Source organism: Euprymna scolopes, chromosome 38 (assembly GCF_053919585.1).
Source record: "Euprymna scolopes isolate OS-2025 chromosome 38, ASM5391958v1, whole genome shotgun sequence".
NCBI classification, from domain to species: Eukaryota; Metazoa; Mollusca; class Cephalopoda; order Sepiida; family Sepiolidae; genus Euprymna; species Euprymna scolopes.
Window position 1 is genome coordinate 78,868,261 of NC_136519.1, and position 10,459 is coordinate 78,878,719.

The following is a 10,459-nucleotide window of genomic DNA, read 5'->3' on the forward strand; positions in this document are numbered from 1 at the left end:
CACACACAAGCACACACATACACACACATAAAGACACATACAAACACAAACACACATGCAAATATACACGCACACAAACACACACACACACACACAAACACGCACACATAGACACACACATAGACACACACATACAAACATACACACACATAAACACACACAAACACACACACACAAACACACACATACAAACACACACACACACAATTCGAGAAATTAGTTACCGTAAAGGGAATTAAATCGAAAAAAAAATCCGAGTTGCTTCCTGGAAAATTGGCAAAATTTGCGACAGTTTAAAGTCAAAGAATAAATATTTTTATCTAATTTTCAACATTATTCATCCCTGGCAATGCCTGTCATGTAAATATCAACTTTGTGGATGATTGTTTTGTAGTTTTAGAATTTTAACTGCAGATATATACACGTACAGACACTTGCCCCTTTAAATATATATATATGTGTGCATGCGTGCGTGCATGTGTGTGTGTGTGTGTGTGTGTGTGTGTGTGTGTGTGTGTGTGTGTGTGTGTGTGTGTGTGTGTGTGTGTGTGTGTGTGTGTAAAATGAAATTAGAAATAAGCCATTATAAAGCTGTGAAAATGAAATTAAAAATTAAAAAACCAAACACGTGCAATATTTTTTAGATAAATAAATATTTATTTATTTAAAAATTCTAATTTTCGGCTTACGCAAAAGCCTTCATCAGGAGGATTTAGACAAATTTTCTTTTCTCTGTTTTGAATTACATTTTATAAACAATGAATTTTTATTATTTTTAACACTTATGCACATCACTGAGTGTTTACACACTGAACTGGACTTCAACATTCGATGATTAGATACTAAGTTCTAATTCTAATACCCCTACTAATATATACAAACTATTAAAAAAAACCACTTCCATAGTTATAAACCATTGATACATATGATTAAATAAGCATCCTCTTTCAATCACTTATCCTGTCCATTGGCTTCCTGAGACGAAATGCACCTACATTGATGTTCCTTTTGTTTTTCTATTCTCTTTTGTAAAACTTAATTATGTTCTACAGAACCAAAATCAAAAAGAACAACCCCCTCCCCCCCTTTTTTTTTTCCTCTACTTCCTGAGTGGATGAAACGCGGAATATTAAGTGTAGCTTAATCGCCATATATATTTTATAAATTACTATATATATATATATATATATATATATATATATATATATATATATATATATATATATGTATGTATATATGTATATATATATCTTTAAATCACTAATATATATTGGGTACAATATAATAAGCAATAGAGTATTCACTCTATAATAATAATAATAATAATAATACGAAACCTGCAAGATTCGGTCCTGGATATGACCTTAAACTATATCCAGTGGTGAGGCCCCAGCTTGCGGGCTTTGGGGAGTGTGGAGCCACCCTTTAATTGCCATTGCTCCCAGGTCCACTCTGACCCGGAGTGGTAGTACCTGTTAGGGTCCCAACTATAGGTTGAATAGAAATCGACTTGAAAATAACAAATATATTCTACTAAAAGAATTTTCTTCAAAATCTTTGGATTTGGCATTAAATAACCTGAAAAGTCTTGATATGCCGTAAAACAAAAACAACCAACCTATATTTTTCCCAAGAATTTAGAAGTACATATTATGATATTCATAGGCAAGCTATAAATTTTGCAGGTTACCGCATAACTTGAAAACTATAAATTATGCATGAAGTCATTTTGTTTTGTACAAAGGAGTCACCATTTTTCAAGGTCCGGAGACCACTCGAGGATAAGGCTTAATAAATGTACAATAGTCCATGCGAAAATATTGTAGTAATCGTTAGTAGTGGAAATTTGGTAAATTGGATTACGTAAGGGGATGGCTCACCAAGAACTTGTTCACATTGGACTTGAAGACAACCAAATTGTAGTCAGCTGAAAAGCAGGCAAATGGAGGAGAGTTCCACAGGTGTGCAGTTCTAAGAAAGAAACTTTGTTCATGGAATCTACATTTAGGTTTAGGCACAGATAAAGAATGGGGGAAATTATTGCTAGTGTTTTCAGGAAGACAAGTGTTTTTCATGAATATTAAGCCAGAGGGGACCATAGATGAGCACTTGCTATGAAAATAATGATAGAGCAGAGACAGGCTCGCAACGTCTCTTCCGTGGGAAAGAGGTTGCAGGGAAGAGAAAAGGGCATTCCCCACTAAGCTACAAAGTCTATTTTGAACTCTGTCAAGGCAAGATAAACTGCTTCTAGCAGCTCCTGCCCAGATGTGGCAACAGTACTCCATCCTTGGACGTACCTGGCTTTTATACAGGTAGAGAATTACATCAGCAGTGAGATATCTATTGGAGCAGTAGAAGGATATCACCATTTTTCCAGCAACCTTGGCAACCAATTTGATATACGTGTTCCATCTCAGATAAGAGTAAAGGTAAAACCTAGAAGCTTGTCAAAACATGGAGCCTCCCCAAGACGAGAGGCGTTCATTTAAATTGATGCCAGACAGGGATCAGAGCGTTGATAATGGAAAGATAGAAGCTTGATTTAGATGCATTAAAATTAACCAGCCACCTTTTCTCCATTGCACCACGTGATCAAGATCAGAGGAGAGAGAATCAAAGAGAACTTGGTCGTTTATGGCCTTTGAAGTGTTACCATATATCATAGTATTTACGAATGATCTTAGGATGTGGTTTGGGAGATCATTGATGTAGATCAGGAAGAGAATTGGGCCCAGGATGGACTCCAGCATTAATACTATCAGTTTCTGATTTCCGCCCATCAACCACTACTCTGATGAACCTATCAGAGGGAAATAATTTAATAACTACACCATAGCTGGAGATCTTGTGAAGTAGACCTTTATACCATATTCTATCAAGGGCCTTTAATACGTCAAGAGCAATTGCTCTAGAAAGGAAACCTCTGTCAAGAAATTCGTTAATCCTATGAGATATAACCATTAGCAGATCTACTGTAGATCTTGCAGAGTAGACCTTTATGCCATATCTTATCAAAGACCCTTGGTATGTCAAGAGCAATTGCCCAAGGCTGTAGATCTAGCAGAACGGAAACCATATTGCATGTCACTGAGGAAGTTCTTTTTGCTGAGGAGGTTGACTACTTCTCTATTTAACACAGATTCCAGCAACTTACTCATGACACACAGGAGACTGATTGGTCTGTATTGAGAGGGAGACGGACGACATCACACACAGATATTTGTATGTCACATAACATGTTTTCAGACACAGGAGGAAATACAGGGGGTTGGCGGCTCTGATCGCATGAGACAGAATTAGCTACAAAGTTTTTGGCAAAGAGTTTGGCTTTGCTCGTTGCTGACTAGATTACCTCAGGTCCATGATGATGGTTGAGATACAATGCACACTTCTATTCAGGATCCTGTTCATTATTTACCAAAATTGGTGGGAACCAAGCCGCTGCTCAGCTACTTTGGATTGATGAACTGAGCATACAACTCTCTTGCATTCTTTATTACTTTAGTGCATCTATTACGTTGGAAGCAATGGAAATAGTGATTTCTGCGTGTAATGGAAACAGCATATTCTGGAGAGAACCACGACTGGCTGTTAGGGATTTGCTGGAATTTTTTGCAGAGCATGAAGCGGTCTATGCCTACAAAAACCATTCTGTCAGGTCTGATACTATAGAGGACACATTCTTTTTAAATATGGAACACAGATGTAGATCTGATATAAATGTATAAAAGCTATCCCAGACAGCCATAGAGTATCGATATACTATACGATAGAGAGGTATGTCGGAGGACTTATTACATTTCGTTTTTATTTTAACTGAGACAACCAGTGAAGATAGAACGGAAAATGAACATAGCTCAGGGGAAGTTGTGAGAAAAAGAGCTAGGAGACTTGCAAATTGACCATCAGTATCTGGCACATGTGGGTTTGTGAACAATCTGAGTTAGATCATAAGTAATGGAGAAATCGTGACATAACCTTCCCTCATCATCTGTCTTGTTTGAGTGGGCTAACCATTCCACATTGTGAACGTTGAAGTCGCCACAGATGTGAATGTTAGCTGAACTATGAGCAGACAGGATGTGGTCAATTTTCTTGGATATGTTCTTAAAGATAGTAAACCCGCTGTTATGGGGGTGATAGAGGGCAAATATAAACGCATTGGTGTGAGCAACTGCAATCAAAAAAGCACATTAGGGTTTTCTCTAGAGATGTCCCTAGAAAGCCATCTCGCATGTAAGCACATATTCCATACCCATGGCGATCTTGGGGGTTAGATTTGGATGTTAAGTTAGAGTATCCTTTAATTACGAACTCATCCAGGGAAATAGTCGGTCCGATGCCAATTTTGTTTAGGAAGAATAAGTTTGATTTGGTCTCCTGTAAATGGATTTCAACCTTTGGAAGGTTGGAACATAGACCCCTGATGTTGGAGAAGGAGACCTGGTAGTGGGAGTCTATGTTGGAAGGTGGAGTTCTGGATTTAATCGTGTATTCTTTCTGGAGACTTTTCATGATGGAGTTTTAGGATTTGTGAAATAGGTCGACAGACTTGGTTAGAGCAGGACAGAGATGGAAAGTAATGAAGAAAAAGAAGTGAAGAAATATATTTTTTTTGTTAATTTTGTAGGTAAAGCCGTACAATTACCCAATTATATGGCATCAAGAAGCCCCACCAGAAGCTACTGTATAGTCCAGAATCCATTCACCAAATGGCAATATAGCAGTGCCAATATTTTGCACCTGCTGATAGGACGGCCTCCTTACTGACTAGTCCAAGGTTCAGGTCTCTGACTATCAGGCAGATAACATCAGCCCAGTAAAACGCTAACCTCCAGCACCCTTACTAGTGACATGGTTACAAGGATAGAAATAGAAACAGAAAATTTCCTACATCTCAGGTGACTGCTCATGCAAAAATACTGCCGGCCTGGAATACAACATTTTCTTCTCCTTTTGTAAGAAAAATCACTCGTTCTAAACGAAGACTGAGAGACAAATAAAGAGAAGCGAGAGTTGATAATAATGCAGAAATGCATAGATTAAAAGATATTCCAAATGAAGTTCAGATGAAAAAGTTGAAAAATGTAAGTAGAATAAAAAGTATATCTGGTTCCACTTCGGTATTTGAGCACTCTTGCATTAACCTATTTAAAACTTCATTGGTTGCTTCAACTCTGGAAAATATTAACCTAGAATTATACATACACACATATATATATATATATATATATATATATATATATATATATATATATATATATATATATGAACAAATGATTAATAAAACATGTTAAAAAACATCTTGGAAAAGAGTTAAAAACATATTTAATTTTAAAAAAGGAAGCACAAGATAAGTGGATAGTCCTTAATCCGCGGAGTTTCGAAGAAATACTCTCCTTCTCATCAGAGGGCAGGAATTAGCAAAATGCGGGATCGGATTTTGCATATAAAAGTATTTAATGAAACTACAAGTAAGTCACAGATCTTACTTGGTTAAAAAAGGGTGAGGTAAGGGGAATAGAAGGTAAAAGAAAAATGATAAAAAGATTTCACATGAATGGATAGTCCGGTGAAGGGTAAAAATCCAAGAATGGAAAAATCCAAACACGGTCGAATTAAAAACTTCCAATCCAATGGGTAAATTCCAAATGGTCCAAAATGATCCAAAAGGCAGAATTCCTTGGAAAAAATCGCCAATGGAATGAATTCCAAATCATTAAAAGAAAAAGCACTGGAGAGAATATTTAAAGCACGTCTGTCAAGGCTGGAGGAATCAAGTAACATATATATATATATATATATATATATATATATATATATGTTTTTATTATTTCAATCTCGATTTTGGGGGGAGAGGCTTAAATCATTACTACAGATTGTTTCTGTTGTTTCTCATATTCAGCTCTACTAAAGTAATTAGCACTTTTTCCCCTGTTTTTTACTAAATATACCTCCTATACGGCATAATTGCATTGCCACACCGGGTATCGTCAGATCACTGAAGTTAAGCAACATTGAGCCAGGTAAGTACCAGATGGGTGACCATTTGGGAATTCTAAGCGCTGTATGTGCTCTCCCCTTATCTCTGCATTTATTTCCAGTCGTCCTGAACATACACTTCACTTGCCACTGGTATTGAATAATGTCGACTCAGGCAAGGTATGGTTGGATATTGCGCACCTGCTACAAAAATTTCATGCGCAGGCAACCCTACATGGGTATCCATAGTCTGTCAAAGACTGAAGACTGAAGGAGCCTTTATATATATATATATATATATATATATATATATATATATATATATATATAAAGCTGAACGTCTGTGTGTGTGCCTGGTCACGAATAGGCTCTTATATGGTTGACTATTATAGAAAACTGATTACATATAATTATAGAAGATGTATCGAGACACAGGAGTGGGTATGTTTGATCTGGTATGATGATGATTCATTAAAATTGTGGGGTCTGCGTATGCGCCTGGTCTACAAAGTATGGAAATAAAAAATTTAAAAATTAAAAAAAACGTTTACAAGTGGTTTTGATATAGATGTACATAATAATACTTTGATAAGTATGTTTTAACTTAAATAGGAATAGTATAATAAAATTGTGGGTTCTGTGTTCGCGCCTGGCCTCCATAGAATGGAAATAGGCACAATCTTTAATAAAGATTTTTCATATCTATCTGCGTAAGTATACTTTGATAATTATGTTTCAGTTTGAAGAATATGGTATAATAACATTATTGGGTGTTCATTCGTGCCTGACCTCCATAGAATGGAAATATGTCACAAAGTTTAACAAGGTTTTTTAATATAGATCCACAGAATATTGTGATAAGTGTTTCAATGTGAACAGGTATGGTATAATAAATTCTGGGGTTTATCTATTTGGATTTATACTTTCATCATATTTTGCTTTGGTTTTGATACTCCCAAATTCGAAGCTATCTCTTTACAACCCTTCCTTTTCATAATCCATCATACTTTCATAAATCAGAGTCCATTTTCTATATATATACATATATATATATATATACATATATATATATATATATATATATATATATATATATATATATATATATATATATATATATAAACAAATTATTAATAAAACATGTTAAAAAACATCTTGAAAAAGAGTTAAAAACATATTTAATTTTAAAAAAGGAAGCACAAGATAAGTGGATAGTCCTTAATCCGCGTAATTTCGAAGAAATACTCTCCTTCTCATCAGAGGGCAGGAATTAGCAAAATGCGGGATCGGATTTTGTATGTAAAAGTATTTAATGAAACCACAAGTAAGTCACAGATCTTACTTGGTTAAAAAAAAAAAGGGTGAGGTAAGGGGAATAGGAGGTAAAAGAAAAAGTGATAAAAAGATTTCACATGAATGGATAGTCCGGTGAAGGGTAAAAAAATCAAAGAATGGTAAAATCCAAAACGGTCGAATTAAAAACTTCCAACAGGTAAGTTCCAAATGGTCCAAAATGATCCAAAAGGCAGAATTCCTTGGAAAAAATCACAAATGGAATGAGTCCAGAATCATTAAAAGAAAAGTTCAAATGTGCACAGAAAAAGCATATATATATATATATATATATACATCATAATGTCTTCATTTATACAAAAATTGTTTATTACAGATGTGCATACATGTTTCAGCAGACACTTTTGAAAATGTATTAGTTTTTAGTTTATTTTATCAATTTATCTGAACTTGTTAAATTGATTAAACAGTTTATTATACATATTATAGATCAAATATTATATATATTATTTTATATTATTCCGTATAGATTTTCAGTATGTACTTCAACAGTGCTCAATACCTGAGTAGAGCTTACTAGTTGTATGAAAATATATTTACAGCAATTAAAATACACATAGGCGTCCATGTTCCATTCACACAAAAAATCATCATGTTAAATGCACCATGGAAATGAAACAGACACTTCCGTGTAGCTTAATTGCCATTTTTTTATAGATAGATATACAGGGTGCGTCTGGAGTTTGCGAACATTATTTATTTTACCAATTCTTTCCTGTATTTTAATTTTTACTATTTTGCAGACAATCATGGGAGATAATAAACTCACACAAGAAATGAAAAGATAGGCTGTTCCAAATGAAGCTGATGGTTTAAAAAAAGTCATAACTTTCTTAATTTTTTTATATTTTTCTTTGATTTTTTCAGATCATCTAGAGTAACACTTCCAATGTCATCATGAGTCGTTACTCTACTGAGAAGCGGATATTTATCGAAGAGTCGTATTTTCAGTTGAATGAGTCAATATCTAAAACTCAAAGAGAATTTCGATGAAACTTCAACACAAGAAATTACCCTGCTTCCCAATGCAATAAAAGCTATGTGGCTCAATTTCATGAGCAAGGCTCTGTATGTGACCTCCCTAAATCTGGTGGACTCTGTACGGCAAAAAGTGATGAGAATCGTCAGAGATTATCAGAGAGTGTGGCCAAGGATCCATCCACATCAGTAAGAAGGAGATCAACTCAAATTGGGGTTTCTCGATCAATGTGGTTCCAGCGGGACAGTGCGACGATGCATACGGCATGAGAAACATCAAATCTGCTCCAGGACATATTCGGCAACCGAATAATTTCTCGTGGCTCTGCGATAAATTGGCCACCCTGCTCGCCAGATCTCACATGTGCAGATTTCTTCCCTTGGGGTTACCTCAAAGAGCGGGCATACGCAAACAAACCAGCCACAGTAAATGCTCTTGAAAACAATATAGAATAGGAGATTAGGGCCATAAGCTCTGAAACATTAAGTGATGTGCTGGACAATGCCCTGCAGAAAGCAGAAGAGTGTGAAAATGAAAATGGTGGACATTTAAGTAACATCATTTTTCATAACTAAAATTAGACCTTGTGAAAAACATACCCTAGATTAAGTTGTGTAAATAAAATTAGAATAAGCAGATTATGATATCTTACTATATCTCAAAAAATCATGGAGAGGCTTATCTACCTGCATATGAAAATTGATAAGCATAACTTAAATATTGAGGAAATTTAGAATCCGTCAGCTTCTTTTGGGACACCCTGTAGTTGCAATAATGGTAGTACACAGCGATTTGCACAATTTTTAAGTCGATCGATCCTGTGTTTTTAAAGCTTGCAAACACTTAGAAGATAATTAGCCTGAGTACCCGGCGTTTGGAGGTGTGTATTAAGCAAAAAAAAAAAAAAAACACAAAAACAAAAAAGTGGTAATAGGAAGGCAGTCTTGAACCTGTACCGCAAAGGAGGAAAAGAATGTGAAAAAAAAAACGTGACGTCTTTGCCGTTGCGCCCATCGCTAAACCGGAAGTGACGTAGATTTAAATTAAGGCTTGTCAATCAAAAAAGAGGGGATGCCTTTTGAAAATATCGGCGAAAAAAGCGACCCCTCCTTGTAGAAAAGTGTCCAGTTGAAAGTGATGGAATTAATGTTTGTAGCCAATTTTTCGATATTTGTCGTCCGAAGGATCGTCCAAACGACAGTCGGAGCTTCCAACCGTTGCACTATATGGCTGCTGCTATGCGGGCAGTAAATTAACAATGTTTTGACATTGTCCAAATACCTAAGCTCGCTCAATTTGTTTACACAAAGAGCATCGCTTCATACGCTAATGTCAATTTGTATATCACTTCCCAAATGCTCAACCTAAGATAAGGAGCATTATAGTCATCCACATACAGTACTGTTTCGCTGTTTCACAGCTTATCAGTGCGGCTAAACAAGCAACTACCTCGCCAGGATCGAAACCCGATCGCCCAAATGACAGCCGGTCATATATATGTGTGTGCGTGTGCGTGAGAGAGAGATGATATATATATATATATATATATATATATATATATATATATATATATATATATATATATATATATGAGCAAACAGTTAATAAAACATGTTAAAAAACACTTTGAAAAAGAGTTAAAAACATATTTAATCTGAAAAGGAAACACTTTGATAAGTGGATAGTCCTTAATCTGTGGAGTTTTTTCTCATCAGAGGGTAAGAATTAGCAAAATGCGAGATCGGATTTTGCATACAAAAGTATTTGATGAAACAACAAGTAAGTCAAAGATCTTACTTGATAACAAAAAAGTGAAGCAGAGGGAATAGGGTGAAGAAAAAGGTGATTACACGTGAATGGATAGTCTGGTGAAAGATAAATAATCCAATGACGGTAAAATCCAAATATATAACTCCAAGAAAATTAATTGAATTTCCATTTGCACAACTAAAATCCAAGGAAATCCCGTAATTGGAAGATGGTCAAAAATAATCCAAAGGCCGAAATCCATGGAATAATTCAAATATGTACAAGGGAAAAGGGGAAAAATTCCAATAATATTAATAAAAGAAAAATAAGATATGCTTTTCAAACTGCTGCCAATACATAAATAATTCCATATTCCATATATATATATATATA